The sequence below is a fragment of the Dermacentor variabilis genome, chromosome 3 (genome assembly GCF_050947875.1).
Source record: "Dermacentor variabilis isolate Ectoservices chromosome 3, ASM5094787v1, whole genome shotgun sequence".
NCBI lineage: Eukaryota > Metazoa > Arthropoda > Arachnida > Ixodida > Ixodidae > Dermacentor > Dermacentor variabilis.
Genome location: NC_134570.1, coordinates 36,586,404 through 36,603,601, shown reverse-complemented (window position 1 = coordinate 36,603,601; position 17,198 = coordinate 36,586,404). Strand labels below are relative to the sequence as shown.

At 48.8% G+C, this 17,198-nt stretch overlaps 1 protein-coding gene, 1 long non-coding RNA gene and 1 pseudogene across 3 annotated transcripts in view; 2 read left to right on the top strand and 1 right to left on the bottom strand.

Moving 5' to 3' along the window:
* The window catches only part of LOC142575417 (uncharacterized), a 629,386-nt gene that overhangs the window by 221,833 nt on the left and 390,355 nt on the right, over positions 1-17,198 (bottom strand). The gene's annotated exons all lie outside the window — the stretch shown is intronic.
* LOC142575419 (uncharacterized) overlaps positions 1-17,198 on the top strand; it is an 83,671-nt gene that overhangs the window by 26,276 nt on the left and 40,197 nt on the right. The window lies entirely within an intron of this gene.
* Positions 14,659-14,840, top strand: LOC142576937 (U2 spliceosomal RNA; annotated as a pseudogene).

Below are 17,198 nucleotides of genomic sequence, written 5' to 3'. Positions count from 1 at the left end.
GACGTCTGCAGCACCCCGTGGAGAGTGTCAACACAGGCAACCTCTGCACAGTGATCTTTGCAACAAACGGCCGCACAGACGATGCCAGCCGTACCGCTATAGGTCGCCAGACTCTTTTTTCATTAGTGATTTCTCTTCCAAGTTAATTTTAACTGCTTCTGACATTTTCACCAGCATTTTTTTTGCGTAGTCTGAAGTGTTCAGGTTGCAATGACACGGCGTCAAGCTGGGCGAGATACGACGCTGTTCAGCCCGCCTATCTCGACAGGATGTCTAGAAAATTGATATTGGGCCGTCAATTGAAAAAAAAAGAAAGGAAAAAAGCGTCATAGATCACTGAGAGATTTATTTTATTATTAATAAACGATTATTCTGATCATTCACAAATGATGTCGAAGTCTGTGTGACGCACCAGAGAGCTAAATTTCAATATGACGTCAGTAGTCTTCTTCGTTTCCTTTTGGCATACGGGTATTCGCTTACGGTAATGGAGACCTATCTGCAATTCCAAAAGTGTAATCTACCAACATATTTTAACTTAGTATTTACCTTCAGTGTTTCCACAAAAAAGAATAATGATATGGAGATTAGCATGAGCACGTTCTGCTTGGCATGTGCCATCCGCAGAGAGAAATAAAGAAGTTAATCCAGAAATTATGTTAAAAATAGAAAAGAAATTAAGTTATTGTGCGCACGGAAGCGATAAAGCGTGTAATAACTTTCACAGTCGTTTTCCACGATGTGGTGTTATTCCTCGAATAGGGATTCAATGTGGTCAAGCGCTGTACTAAACAAAATGGCCCACGCTGAGAACATCGTTTCTTCGCTGTGTGCCTATAGTACATTATATATATATATAGACGGTTATAACGCACAGACTTATGCTGAAGAAATATTTCGATATATCAGGTAATTTGTTACACCCAAACTCACTCAAACCAAACTTAAACGAATTTGTTGTGATGACTTCGTTATATACGGGTTTGATATCTACCCTGGAGAAAAGAAGCGGGAAAGGAATTAATTTCTGCAAGACAAGACACGCGTAGTTACAAATAATGGTAAATCGATCGGATCTCGCTTCTATACCCTTCTGATACGCTCCAGGCACTCTTTGGAGCATGAGCGTAGGTAAGCTAAAGAAGGAAAAAAAAAATAGAAACTAAAGAAATAAAAACTACCACAAAAAAAAAAAACAGGAATCCGCTTTAACCAGTTTCGTTATATTCAGATTCGACTGCAGACTCGAACCCGTACAACCGACACACCGATTTTGACGAGCGAACAAATGCTTGGCAACGCAAATATTGCTAACCGGAGTATTTTATCAGCCTGTTAAGCCAGCTCGGCCAACAATATTTACGCCACCTAGCGGATACACCAGTCAAACCGAAGACGAAAGACAGACGTTGTGCCGCGCCGCGAAGGCTAAACGAGCTGTTTCAGCGAGTGACGACTGCAGAGACAAAACGCTTCCCCGTCGTAGATCTTCACCCCCAACGCAGCGCTCCCAAAAACACCTGCTGCCTTTTCAGCTGAGTACATGAAAAGATAATACACAAAGAATGAATACCGACCTGATATTCCAACAAAACGACGAAGCCTTTCACGATCGCTGAAGTTGATAGCAAGAAAGGACGCGCGTTCCTAGATGACGGTTAAAGCAGCCCGAACGGGGGGAAGGGGGCGGGAGGGGGGGGGGGGAGACGGATGAAAAAGAAAGAAGAAAAAAGAAGCGCAGCGCTTGAAACAAAAGATTTAAGTAAATGAACGTATCGACCAAGAGGAAGCTCGTTCCAAGCGTTGCCAAGGCGAAACAGGGGACACAATTCGGCGAATTCGAAGAAGAGCGAATGCAGCGGGAGAAAGGGAGACGCTCGCAAATCACGGAGCCTGCAGACATTTAATAACAATAAACAGCGAGCGACGCATCCCTCGCTACCTACGAGAAAAATGGTGGACAGATAAAAATTGGATCCAAGCTGCCGCATCACAACGACTACAACAGGCGAGAAGAGAGAGGGAGAAAGAAGAAAAGATATAGTCAGCCAAGGGCTTGTTGTATATAGGCAAGAAGAAAGCCGTGGCGCCGAGCAGGCACGTCTGTCAACTGGGATCTTTTCGGACGTGATTTCTGGTCCCCATTTCTCGACACACGTGTGCGCACTAAGGTAAAGCGCGCAGGTCGTGTATCACGTGATTTCTGAAGGGCTCACTTTGGAGATGTTGCAGACGTGCGCGCGCGCACACACACACACACACACACACACACGGAGAGAGAGAGAGAGAGATTGGAGCCGTGTCAAGAGGAATTCGAACCCAGAAAACGACAGAATAAGCTGGAGCTGCAAGATGGGCAGATGGAACCGAACAAGTGCGAACGAGGCGACGAGCGCTCGGCAGAGAGGACGAAAGGCCTCGCAGGGGTGGGAGTGAGCGCTGCTACCTGTTCTCGGCGTTCTTTCGCGCGGCTGTTTGTCTTTAGTTTTTATCTCCCAACAGCCGCGCGAATGCACAGTAGCCGCTGCTGCCGCGGCTGCCGGGCACGAGAACGGATATCTATCTCCCTGCCGGGGTCCAGTGCGCGGCGACCGCGCGTCGTCGGCGCCGACGCAGAAGCGCACGAACTCGGCGCAGAGGGAAGCGGAGGAGGAGAGAGAGAGATAGAGCGACGGACACGGGAGCGAGACGGAAGTCTCATAGCAGCAGCAGCAGCAGCAACGACGCCGCAGCTGAATCGTACAGGCGCGCGAGCTCCTCCGAACGGGATACGGGCCCTGGCAGAAGCAAAAACGGCAGGCAGGCCGCAGGAGCCGCCGATGTAAAACAGAAGAGACGGGTAATGCGCGCGTTTCGCCGGCCAGGCGCTCACGTAAGAGAGGAAGGCGTGACTGCGTCCGACAGCCAGCGCCGACCGCCGCCGCGAAGAGACGTCGTCCCATTCCTCGACTTTTCAATCTTTCCTCTTGGTTCCTCCTCCTCCTCCAGCAGCAGCGCCAGCAGCAGCTATCCTTCGTGTTCCCCGCAGCAAAAGCTGCTTTCCTCTTGATCGGCAGCAGCGGCGGCGGCGTGTCGGCTCCCGGCCGTGGTAGATAGTTTCGGCAGTTTTATAAGCGTTTCTCACGGCGTCCTCCGATGATGCGGGCTTCCTCCCCCCCCCCCCCCTCGCTCGACTCGGCCCCTCTTCTTCGCTTTGCCAGCTCTTTTCTGCTCTCCTCCGCTCTGGGCTTCTCCCCTAGGTCCCCCGACTCCGCGCGGCAGTAAAGCAAGCCGTTTTGTGTTGTGTCATTTTTCGGCCGTCGTCACGAATGGCAAAGCGATGGGGCCCCTCGCTGCGCGTCGACTCAACACGACCGGATTGGCAGCGAGAAAAAGCCTAGAAAAGCGGCGCTGCGCGCTCACGGTTGGTTTACAAGGCGTGCAGGGGAGCAATTTTTGCCTCCCCCTTCGTCTCGCGTCCAGGGCCAGGCTCGGCGTGGCCGCAAGGCGAATTAAAAGGAAACCGCGATCAAGCGGTCCGGGAGCAACGATCGCTGCCATCTGACGAGCGCCGCGGCGACGTCTGCCTGTCGCCCGAGAGACTCCGCCGGCCCCGTCGCCGCCGTGTGCGCGCGAGCTCTTGCCCTCCCGCGTCGCGGCTGTTTTTCCAGCGCTCATTATGGGGACGCCGGCCTTTGGAGGAGCGTACGAAGCAACAACGAGCGAAGCCCTGTTGCCTACTGCCCCTTGTGCGCAGAAGCTGCGGGTGCACGATTGCCGCTAAGGGGGAAAACAACTGTGTAAAAAAATCATCGATGATGATTGTCGATGATTCCTGAAGAATGATTCTGATGACTCTGAACGAACGAACAAAGGAGCGAACGGAAGAGCGAGCGAGCGAGAGAGAGAGAGAGAGAGAGAACGAAGGAACGAACGTTTTCCTTGCCGAGTCCAACCACCGAACACCTACCTACCACCCACCTACCACCGACCTACCACCAAACACGACCAACCGCGAAAAATTTGGAGGACGACAACAGCGTGTATAAGAAAGCTACAGCGAGAATCGTGAAAGCGACGTGCCACCAGCCACAAGCGATATCTGCTTCGACTAAGCGACGACAATGGCACAACCGCAGCTGCGGTACGAGTGCATCCTGACGACGATGATGACAGCGGCAAGATTACGACACAACGGATCTCACGTAGCGGACCCACGTTCGAGTTCATGTGCGGAGAATAGGATTTTTCGTTTGCAGTGGCTCCTCTTGCTATATGCCGTGATGATGATAGACTTGAATGCGTCTGCGATATATTATGCCGGCAGATCTGACTAAGCTACACTCAATGGCTTTCGCTGTAAAGGATTGATTTTTTTCATTTTTTAACACCCTGCTCGATTGCCACATTGTGCACGGCTCAACTAACAAGTTCTGCCGGAATTGAAAAAACAAACAAACAAAAGAAAACAAAAAACTGAGGTGCTTTCAGAAAGAGAACGTTTGTCATCCATCCGCCTCTTGCAGAAACCTATGAAGGGGTGCCCACATGGGTAAATATTAAGAAATGAGACATCGTGGCTAGCGAAAAAGCTGTTCTTGAGTTTGCTGCATTCTGCTGGTCACGGGCAGGATGGATGACAAGAAAAGGAGAGTGAAGAAAAAAAAAAAGGAAAGGCAAACGAGGGTTTTTTTACGTCCCAAAAAACTTGTTTAAGCATGAGGGGGGCTTCGCGCTAATTAAAAAAAAAATCATTTTGACCACCTGGGTTTGATTCACGGGAACCGAAATTTACGTTTAAAATATTTGTTCTTTTCCGCGACCGGGAAAGGAACGCGAGACTTCGTGCTTATAGCAGCAGGAACGCCACCGCCCTTGAGCTACCCGTCATGTCAATCCCTGGTGGAAGCCTAGAGCGCTAGGAATATTTTACGGCCACCGCGCTAATTCTCGTCCATTTTAGCCAACCATATGGCACAAACGTACTTTGTCAGTAAGGTATATTCGGGCTTTCGACACCGGTCTAAAAGCACGGCATGCTTTAGCCGTGCGGAGAAACTCGTATGCCACATGCAGAAACTTGTGGTCGACAGATGGAACAATGAATAAATAAATAAAAACATACCACGTGCAGGATTCCGTGCAACGCACAGCGAAACCTCACTTCTGGCGTTTCGTTCCCCGCATGTCCACCAACGCTGCTTGCCGCGCGTGTAGCGTGCTTCCGTGTGTCTGCATGCACGACATAGATCGCTACCTCTAAAACCCCAGTAACTTACGACATTAGCCCTTTCATACATAAAGGCTTTCATACAAAGGGATCGTCGTGACCTAAGTGTCCTCGGCGGTAACAAGCCCCCCCCCCCCCCCCCCATGTTAAGCAAGTAACCACTACACGAGTTAAGGCTGGGGCAAGCTGGTTGTGCATTTTCAATGATCGCAGCGCATTATTGTGAAATAAAACGCACCTATACGAAAAGAAAATGAAGTATAGGGCCCTACAACGTAAAAATATTCCAATATATTTTTATTACAATCTCCTGACGTCAAATTTGCGTAACCGCCGACGCAAGCATCGGGCGGTCACCCGCAGGGTTGTCTGAACAGACCAATCAAACGCTCTCCTCGTTCATAGGAGGTCACTTTTGCTTGCTTGAAAAACGAATAACATTGCCTGCCCTGAGCGGCTTGTCTTATCTAATTGGCTCACAAGAGGCGAGGAGCACGTTCAAGTGGAGAGGGATTCGATAGGGCCGAGCCACTGCACTAAAGATCGATAACCAGATGAAGAGGGTGGTGCCAGCGTCTGCGATTGGTCCGCTTTCCCTTACTTAGCTTGCGGTGGCTCGTCGACAATCGCGACGGCATGCAACGGAAGCTTCAGAATGACGCTAAAACGGATCCTCAGCAAAGGAGTTGGCAGAACGAGGTCTTAAACGTGCCGAAAGTGCTCGAAAACGTTACACGGCCACGCAGAAAGTTTTATTACACGCAAATAATTCCATGCTCTCCAACAGGTGCAAATCCAGTGCCTGAGCGATCGGCGGCAGCCATCTCTTATTCCTTTCGGAACGGGGCAGCCTGCGGCTATTCAGAAGAAAATTCAGTTTTGTTCGGCATATTAATGCATCTTTATCGCGTACACGTCACTTTGACGCGGTGAATTCTGGCGGTTTTGTGACGTCGCTTGAGAGGCAGGTGAAGTGGGCGCAGCCGGAAAACTTTTGACCAATAGCCAAGGGCTAATGGCGAAGAGGCGTCGAATCAGAAGTAACTATTTTTTCTTTTGTTCGGTCAAATCATGCATAATCTGTGTGTACACGTTATATCAGATGGGGAGCTATCGCGGTTTTCGTGACCTCGCGTGACAGACAGGTGAAGTGGGGGTGGTTTAAAAAGTTTTTGACCAATCGCGGTGGGCTGATTTCAGAATTGGAATAGAAAAGTTTGGAATAGTTTTACGTTATAGCGCCCCTAGTGTAGTTTTCGTCCTTTATTTGTGTCCGTGCGTCGTACTTCATAGTATAGCGCGCTGCAATCATTCAACAAGTACGAGGGCGAATCAGAAAGTATATGCCCCATTTCTTATTGGCCCAAATTAGGTACACACAGGCAATTGCAAGTATACCTGCTATTCTACGTACCGTATACACTATTTTTGCACATAGTCACCACACCGGTTCGGACCTGTGTCCCATCGCAGCACTAAACTTGAGACGCCCCTGTCGTCAGTCAGCGATGCGTGCGGCCTCCCTGAACGCTCATTTTCATGCAAGTCTTCACGGCCCTTTTGCGAACTCGCACCACCACCACCACCTCACACTTCCCAAAGCGAGACACCTTTCGCCATACGTGGGCTGCATTTCCCTGTGGATTATTGGCGTTCGCCCCTTGCTCCACAGAAGACGAATCACACTTCGTTGCTCGTACGCTGTGGACGTGTGAAGAATGTTCGAAATTTCTTTGAGGTGTTGCTGTTTTTCGCTACATGCACCAAACAATTGTGGACAGGAGACACATAAAAGAGAAAGAGAAAAGCAAAACCGCCATGTTCAGCAACTTACAACAGCGCCGTGCAGCTGAGCTACCGGCAGATAAAGCCAAGCCGGTCCAAGAAAGGTCCAACGCTGGGAATGGATATGTTGACTTCGCATTTACAGCCGTAATTCAGCTAAAAAAAGAGAAGGAAAATAAGAAAAGAAAAGAGAGAAATAGGGGTGGGGACTTTCTGATTCGTCCTCGTATAAACACGCGTGTTGAGAACTGCGTTCTCACTCGCCCATTCTCCCAAGTGTTCACGCACTTCCCGCATTGAATCAGGCATCCTCCTCAGGCATATACTTTGTGAACACCTGACGGCGACGGCTCATGTGAGCCGGAGTCACAAGTGGAATCTGAAACGCGCCGTGGCCATGGTGCTGGAATATTCAGATTTGCAGTGCTGGGGAACACGGCATTTGAGCCAGACGCTTGGCAGAACAATAGGAAGCGTGAGTACGGGGTAGACAATATGGGTGCAGCCGCAGTGTTAACTCCTCTGCCTGTCGTCCACCATCAGCATCGTTATTAGAATTATCCCTCTCTTCTTTATGTTTCGTTCTTCGTCTTCTTATCTTGCTAAGCTTCGCCGCAAAGGGCGGATTTCGTATCGTTTGCACACAAGGTTTGACTACGCTCTGAGCCGGCAATTAAGCGCTTTTTGCTATTATGCTCCTTTTGCACAAACACGCGCTGCGCTAAGCACTTCAGGTGCTTTTAGAAATGAAGCGATAAGAGAATGATTTCCAAAATGTGCTTAACGGGATTCACTCGCGCCAAGTTTTCGGCTTCGTCCTGCGTCTAAAGCTGTCCTTACTACGTACCAATTCAACGGCTATGAGTTTCATTCGACATCTGTGTTGAGCAACACGGAAGCAGTGGCGCAAGCATTGTGAAGGGAGCGACCATTAGAATGGGTAAAGCAAAGAAAAGGAAAAAAAAAGACAGCTAGAAGAAAGCCCACAAAAAGGGAAGGAAAAGAATCGAGTGGTGCGGGACGATGGGTGCAGCAGGCGGTAAGGAGCACATTCCCGCCTATATGCGCAATAGCGAATCGCACGGCGCCGGCGATTCGCGGTGCAATTAAAGGTTCAGAGAGCCTACGGCCGCACAGGACTCAAGGAAGAGAAAGAAGTGCGTCGTACGCATTTACAGCGTGGCGTGTCCGAGATAACAACGCAAGAACTACATAAAAAGAAATACCAACGATAAGAGAAAGAGTGCTGAAAAGCGTGCCAGACGAGAGGGACGAGACGATGGAATGGGAAGGCGTAGGCGGGCCTTCGCGGCCTGGAAGAGAAGGCAGGCGAGAAAGAACACGGCCCGAGGATCATCGCGCGCGAGTGACGACGCGTATGCGATGCCAACTCGAGCTGCGACCAAGCCAAGCCAGCCAGCCAACCAGGCGGCGAGCGGCCATAATGAAGTCGGCATTATTTGCAGAGCCAGGTAGTCGTCTCTGCGCCGTTGCGCGGAGCCCTGCCGCCTTCTCCTCAGCGCAGCTACTGCTACACCCCCTTCTCCACGCCCTCCCGCAGATCCTCCGTCTTCGTCCCCTTCTTCGTTTTTTGACTTCCTTTTTTGTTTTCTCGCTTCCCGTTTATATTTTTCACTTGTCCTGCTTCCTCATCATTCACGCTTGTTCTCTGTATCCTGACGAGCCAGCACTTGATGATGGTGTCGTGTAGAGTAAAAAACCACTTTACCAGCAGAATCGGCAATGGCGTACCGCCGAATAGTAAAAGATAACAGGTTTTTAATACCTTGGCACTAAAACAGCCAAACCCTGTCATGCCCGAAATTTCCAGATATGTTAACGAAACACATGCACTAACCACTGTATTCTTCTTACCATTCATTTAATTGTTGCTAATTGTATGATTTATTGTGTCCGAGCTTTTATATTAGTGTATCGTTCTCGTAGCAACTCAACATGTTCGATGTATGTTAGCATTTATTGAACATTCTTCCCCTATTATGTCTATCCAACATGTCAGAGCTTATATTATGTAATGTTTTGTTTATTTTATTTATTGTTAATTGAATGATTTACTCTGTCAGAGCATTATCATTGATGTTTCATGTTTGTGGCAGCTCACATGACTAATGTATGCTGACATTTATCGAACGTTGTACCGTCCCCCTTCTCCCCACCCGCAAGGGGCTTTAAGTGTATACTAAATGGTGGTGGTGATGATGATGATGATGATGATGATGATGATGATGATGCTGATGATGCTGCTGCTGCTGATGGTGATGATAGTACGCGAAAGTATGGTGACGAAGATCACAGGCGCCTGCCTTTGCACAACATCTGCGGGTGTGCAGACGACCAAGAAGCAAACTCAGCGCGAACATACCTTCTTGACTGCACCAAAGTTAGTGATGTAACCATATCCCTTATAAGTGTGCACAGTAATAGTAAATGACCCCGCGCCTTCGCCAACAACGACAGAAACAACAACAATAATAACGACAACAAATTAATTCTTTCTTTACTGCTAACTGGGCAAATTTTCCCTCGCCAGCAGCACCAAATAACTACGGTTGGCCCGCATATGAACGTCTGAGCCGCTGGGAGCTTCCAAGAGAAATCTTGTCAAATGGTCAAAATGGCCGTGAACAACGCCCGTACACAATTAAGAGCGGGTGCGGGGGGACGCGTTGAGTGGCTAAATCTGAGGTGTGGAGGCACTTGAAATAAAGCAGTTGCCCGCTCCACTCCGTCTACAGCCGCGCTTACCTGGTGCTCTTTAGGAAATGCGTCCTGGCGACCTGCCTGATATGAACAAGGCGGCTGCGAGCTATAAATGAAAAACCTTCATTCTTTTATGTCAGATGATTTGAGAAACGGCGTACAGGGAGACTGCTTGATGTAGTCGTAAATCCTTGACGGATATATATATATATATATATCAGTGAAGCACAAAATCACAGGATCCGGCACAGAAATAGTTTAAGGAATAGAAGCCTGCAGGAAAAATAACATGACTTTACTGACGTTTCGGTCGGATTGAATCTCGATATATTGCGCCTGCGAGTGAACGGGAGCTCTAGACTCGGTCTTTACGACACGGAATTCAGACTTATTGCCAACTTTTGCCGTGTTTTGTCCATTGGGTCAACCGGAGAGGATGTGTTTTCCGCCTGGGTCATTCGATAGCGGCGCTCACTTTATCCCCTTCCACTTTCTGTTTCGATTTTGCACTTGTGGTAAGAAATCTTATGGTTTGAAACTGTTCAACCGAAGCAAGATCGCAGCCCTTGACAATGCCAGCTATGCCTATGTTAGCTGGCGCCTAGTCGGCTCCGGTGCGTTGCGCCTCTCGATGGCAAAATGATCCACTGAATCTGCTGAGAATTCTACCGGCCCGAACCTATAAGCTGGCTTAAAGCAAACTCTTCTGACCGAGAAATGAGAAACACCGTGATATTATTGCCAGTTATTGCACAACACCTCGGCAGTTCGTTCCCCGTAGCATGCACATAATGTTGATAAAAGCAAAGAAAAAGAAAAGACAACAACAACAACGAAGTGCGGCGATCGAGCCCCCCCCCCCCCCCCCCCCCCATTTCGCGCGCGTGGCACGTGGTTTCTTCGTCTCCTTGCTAGGATATACGGCAGCGTCTGCTCTCGGCTTTTCGGGCATATTGTCCTTTACCGTACTTGAAGCGTGGTCTACCGGACAACGAGGTCATCGGACTTTACACGGGTGCCGAAGACCTGGACCGGCTTTCGTGGAGTTCATATGAATGCAAGTCGCTAGTTATAGTAAACAAAGGCTGGGCACTGAAATAGTCTTAATATCAGGGACTTCTCTGGACCTCGTATTCCACTCTTGGGCAAGTTCTGTCGGAATCTCGCAAAAGCTTTAGGAATCTGGGCTTTCCGGAAACGCTTGATTTCCTTCCTAAGGTCTCCCGAAACCTAGCCAGATACCTACGCCCCTATAGCTTCTTCAACTCCAAACTCACCACTTCAGGCAGCGAAAGCGCTGTTTTCTCGAGTTTCGCATTCCCAAAAAAACGTGGGCGGCAGCTGCGCTCGCTCATGTTTCCCCTTCCAGTAGTGTTCGAAACGTCCCGAAAATGTCGCCCACGTACGCGTTTACTGACGGGGCGAGTACGTAGCAGGCTCTCGCCGGGACATTTAACACAATGTAGCGACGTGGTCGGCCCGTTGGGCGCGCACGTTCTCTCCACGGGCACATCTCGCACGAAGCGAAAGGAGCGAAACTCGGCTTTGTGCGAACGGCGCTGGCAGCTCGCGCCGGGTATGGTCCGCACGTTGAAACACTCGAGTGCGCACCTGCTCCTCCGCACCCAGCGGGGACCACTGCGCGCCCGGGGGACAACAAGAACGTCGCGACGTCACCCGGCCGAGACAAGAAGAAAGAAACAAAGATATCGACAAAGAGGACGCTGCGTGCAGGCTGCGCTGAGACAAAAGAAGGGGTGAGGACGAGGGAGCTCTTGCCGAATCCAAACACGACGATGCGTACTGCGCGAGATAAATTTAAAAAAGTAACGACGCTGATAACAAAGAAACGAGCGAAAGAAGGCTGCTGCCGCACCTGAAACGGGTCACCGATTTCAGCTGCGTCACGCCAAGAGGGCCAGATCGAATGAAGCAAAGAAAAAAAAATAATAGAGAGAGAGAGAAACACACACAAGAGGGCGCGCGCGCGCGCGCGACCCACGGCAGCGGTGGCAACGCCAGGAATACTATAATGAAGAAGGGAGATCAAGAATAAGTGGGGGAAGGGTGGTGGGGGGGGGGGGGTCAGATAGGAGCTCCAGAATTGTTGTGGAGACGAAAGGGACTACGCGAGGGCGGGGGCTTCGTTTTCCGCGGCTCAAGAGTCACCGCTTGGAGCGCTACTGTCGAGGTGGAGGTGTAGCCGTCGCCCTTACTACGCACGGACGACGCAGGGAAGCGCGGAACGCGCGTGGATGGCAGTGCGTGCGTGCGTGCTTGTCCGCAGTGTGCGAGTGTGTGCGACGTTCGTCACGCGACTATGGAGACGCGCCGTCACCTCGTTGCTCGTTATGCGGCACCCGTTCGCGCCGTGGGAATAAATTAAGTGGAAGGTGGCTTGGGGGGCGAGCCATCGTCGTGTCTCTCCGGGCGTATATTAAAAAAAATAAAGGAACTTAGAGATAGATAAAGGAGACGAGACGCGTCAGCACACGTGTATAATGATGCCGTGAAAAGAGCGAGGCGCTCTGCTCTACAGGAACGCCCCGAGTCGCGCAATGAGAGGCCTCTGTACAAGGAATCGTAGCTTCCCAAAATAAATTGGTTTACGCTGCACGTATAGAGCACCTATAGATGGCTTTCTGCGACGACGACTGGGTTTATATATGCAGAGCTTGTTATCATATGGCCTTAAAGGAGTACTGACGCATGTTTGGGAATTTTATAAATCACGGACCCAAAGTTAGGGGACGCTGTAGCTGCAGGCATAGAAGACAACTCAAGAAAGAGTGCAAAATAACGCAAAAGGCGCACGAAAGAGTTTTTGAATTTTTGGACTCGTAAAACCACTTAGGGACATTATTTCTGAGCAAAAAACAAGCACTGGTGCCTACATGGCGACCGCGTTCCTTGCACTGTTTTATCTTTAGAATCATGTACCAACTACCAGAACAGCAAACTGTTGTTTATGCGCAAAAAAGAAAAAAAAATCTAAATATAAGTAATGTTCGTCTAGCGAACAATTTGGCTTGATCGGTTGCAATACATCGGTTTAAAGAAGGAAAGGGGGGCAGCGGAAAGGTGTTACGTACAAACCTTGTTGGTCTCGGCGGGAAAAAAGAGGAAGCCGCCTGATCACGCGTTTAGTGATCACGATGTTAAAGAGCCCATAGTGGTATATCATTTCGAGCATATAAATAATGGCTCTCCTAGTTTTAGCGATTAACTTGAGCAGTTGTAACCACGATTACTAAGGGCAAGTTAGCGCTAAACACGGAAGAGATAGGTACAAGAAAAGGAGTGCAGAATATACAGAATACGAGTACGAAGTTGCCGGTAACCTTATAGCCCTTTCTCGGGACGCTTTCCGCGGGCTTTCTGAACTGCATATGCGTACAGGAGTCGGTGTTGCGGAGTTTGCACATGACCCACGCAAGACCATTCTCGCAGGGAAAGCCCCGATGGCCCTGCGTTAAGCTGTTCCGTTTCACACTGAATGCTCCCCGTTAGCGTGTTTCGAAAGCTCTCTTGTAGGCGGTGCACTGCTTCAACCTCACCAGGTGTGCTCAATAGCATAGTATGTGGTTGCGTACGCTGCGAACTGAGCGGCACAGTGACCCTCACTTTGATGCTGCGGTCTTCCTAATTGAACGATGCGTTTGCCTCGCGGCCTAAGCGACGTTAATTCGAGCACCGCGATTCATAAATGCGCCTGATCTGTCTTCGTCCACGCGTTGAAAGGCGAAAGAATACACGATGGAGTGGCTTACAGTTCAGTTGCTCGGACCTTGCTTCTCGGAACGCGTTTTGCCAGAGAGGCCGCAGCAGTCAGCGTTGCTATGGAAATCAGAGCGTATACTGTCAGCGATCGGGATCAATTAATTTCGAAATCAATAATTTGAATATGGAAACTGAGCCGCTATCTGCGAGCTGCTTCCGCCCGGCATTGCTAATTAGGCCTTAAATAAATAAAAAAAAAAAGAACAAGGAAAAGTTGAGGGCATGTTGGACTTTCCTGCGCATGCATAATTAAAGCGCCTCATGAAAAAAAAAAACTCTGAAAAGAGGCCCGATAATCGTCGTATTCCAGCCTTGTAGAAACGAAAAGCTGCCCTTTTTTTTTCTTTTTTCGTTGGCGGTCGGTACTTGATTGCTGCAGTCCAATGTTTAGTATATGCAATAGTTCTGAGTATCGAACGGGTTAGCGTTTCACAAAAGATCGCAGCGGTTGCTTGATATTAGATAAAAACAAAACAATAAGATGAACTACACTACAAAAGTACACTGTTCTATCTATATATATAGACAGATTTAGAAAGAGGGAACGCATAGCTAGGGGACACTATGGACCAAGCTTACAAAACATTCAGTGCCATTCCGCTCTCTGGAGGTGTATGACTAGCGAAGCTGCGTATGTGGGCCTCTTAATGGCGAACTGTCCATTGCCGTGGGACAAACGCCGTACGCACATAAATGGAAGGCGAGGCGTGACCAGTCGCTCCTCCACGATGTTGAGCCTCGGAAGATGATGAGGCACTGGGAAGTATACATACCCATATAATGTTGCAAAACGCGGCACGACACATTTTACTAACGAATGCCTGCACGTAGAACAGACACGCACCTCCCGAACTCCGAGGGCACACACTGTTTCACCGTAATCAAAGCGATCGTGTGTTGGTCGACGTCCCGCACTGTAGTAACGGTTGTGAGGTCACTCGAACACCACAAGCGGTCACACACAACACAGGCCACACCAAATTGGTTCCCCACAAACTCCCCCTGAAACCTTGCCGTTGCTCTGGTGAAACTTTCGAAGTTGCGGGATCGGGGCCACATGCAAGGTTCTCATTTCCGCCTCGCAGTACTGGCGGGTGGAAAGGAAAGAAGGTACACAAGCACTTGGAACGCCGACAGAGAGAGGGAGGGCACTGCGAACGTAAACATGGCCGACGCGAATCAAAGTGTAGTATCTGTTCTTATTAGCTTAATGTTTGCTACGGGTTGTATTTGGACCCAAGATATTAAACTTACTTTTGCAAGCTGGCGAAGTGCTTGAAGCCTGCTTCACCTCCACCGCGGGTCGACCCGGTATTGCCCAATTTTCAGGATCGCCCCATGGTTTCTCTGTCAATGCGACTTGATAGACGGACGCAAAAAAATTTCAGAACCTCACCTCCATCCCCTCCCCCCCCCCCATATGCAGCTACGCTATTCAAAAAAAAAAAGCGCGGAAAAAAAGTACAAAATTGGAAGGATGTTTCAGTTTCGGAGTGAGACCAGTTGGGTGCGCTATTTCGAAAACTCCGTCATGTAAAAAGGGTGTAATGTAACACCCTGGTGTAAGGGTGTTTATGTAAAATGTAATGTAATGTAAGTGTTAATGTAATGTAAGATAATGTAAAAGCGTGTAATGTAATACGTAATGTAACCCGTGTAAAGTGCCCTTTGCGTTAAATGACTGTAATGGCTCAAGCTGCTGATATTCCAAGTTGCATTCTTTAATTTGTTCAATTATTATCCGCTAAAACGATTAGCAGAAATGAGTTGCGTTAACCGCGTTCGAAATGTTTGTGTTTATGCTGCGGACGCAATCGTGCAGACCTTCTGTTTCTTTTCAACCTCCTTCACGGTAACCTCACCTGCGCCGAACTCCTCAGTTGTATCATGTTTCGTGTTCTGCGCAAGGTCACCAAAGAACGGAAATCTTTCCGTGTCCCTGCCTTTTATCAGCAACACTCAGCCGTCCACAGAGTGCCAAGTCCTTATAACGCTTGTTCTCATGATCTCGATACCTTTTTTTTCAAAACTCGTTGTCATCGTTCTTTTCCGATCTTTGCGTTGTTGTGCCATAGTTTCATGCATTGTTCAACTGCCTTTCTCCTCCTTTTTCTTTTTTAGAGAGGCTAATAGGCTAAAAGACCACTTAGAAGACAATAATATGTACACTCACAACATCGTGGGTTTTAGGTCCACATTTTCCACGCAGGATGCAATGAAGCAAATGAAACGCCACATACTCGACGGATATTCTAGAAATACCAAGGTCATACTTGGATAAGACTTGGGAAAAACGTTCGACAACATCAAGCATGAGTACATCCTCAAAACAATAGAAGACATTGGACTCGGGTTGAGGACTTCTAACTACATCAAATCCTTTCTCGCAGCACGTACGGCGAGGATAAAGGTCGGAGGAAAAAACTCGGAAGTGGTTCAGCTCGGAGATCGAAGAACCCCCCAAGGATCGGTGACCTCTCCCGTACTTCTCGACCTGTGCATTATTGGTCTGTCCAGAAAGCTGGGCAACATTAAGCACATTGACCATACCACATATATGCTGATGGTCTCACTGTATAGTGTGCTGGTGGCAGCGAAGGGAACATACAGGACGCGTTAACTGAAGCGATCAGGACGGTGGAGGAATACCCGAGACCCACTGGACTCAGGCGCTCCCCAGATAAATCATAGTTGCTACTTTATAGAGGTGAAAAAGGGGGCAGGCCTAAGGGCTGGAAACCTCTAGCGGAAAGCGATACACACCTACTTACGGAAAATGGTGCTAATATACCCAGAGTCAACGTGATCAGGGTACTAGGCTTTTCATTGATGCCAACGGTGGAAACCATACGGAGCTCAAGAAAATCACCCTTAAAACGGATAACGCGTACAGGATTATCAGACGCCTGGCAGGAAGACACAAGGGCATGAAAGACGATAACTTCATCAGGTTAATCAGCTCTTTCGTACTCTGTCATATTTCATACGCCGCTGCCATGTACAAAAGGACGCAGGTTCAACTCAGAAAGCTTGACGCTGCGATCAAGAAGGTTGTTAAAAGGGCATTGGGGCTCCCAATTCGAGCCAGCACTGAAAAATTGCTCAACTTAGGAATTCACAACACGACCATGGAGATCACGGAGGCTCAAGAAATATCACAAATAGCGAGACTATCTACAAATAGCAAGGGAAGATCAGTCTTAGACAAGATCATGATCAAATCCATTACGGATCCAGCACAGTACACTAAAGCTCACCAAGGATTCGCAGACAACATAATTGTCGCACAGCTACCCAGGAATATGCACCCAACACATAACATCAACAGGAGAGTTGCACGAGCCAGGGCGTTAATCAAGAAAATGGATAAAGGGGGCAGATGAGCTTGCTTTGTTGATTCGGCTGCCTACAAGGATTGAACTAAGTTCGCGGCGGCGGTAGTGCGTCTCCAGGGCAAATGCACCAACTCTGCCACGGTCTACACTAGCAAACCTGAAGTCACTGAACAAGTTGCCATTGAATTGGCACTAACAGCCAATAGATGCACAGAAATATATAGTGACTCGAAAACAGCTATTAGAGCTTTCAAAAGGGGCGAGATTGCCCCCCACAGAGGATAATTAACACAAGACAAACAAATGTGACACATTACATTTATTGGTTCCCGGCGCACCTTGGTTCACTTGATGATATTCCCGTCAAT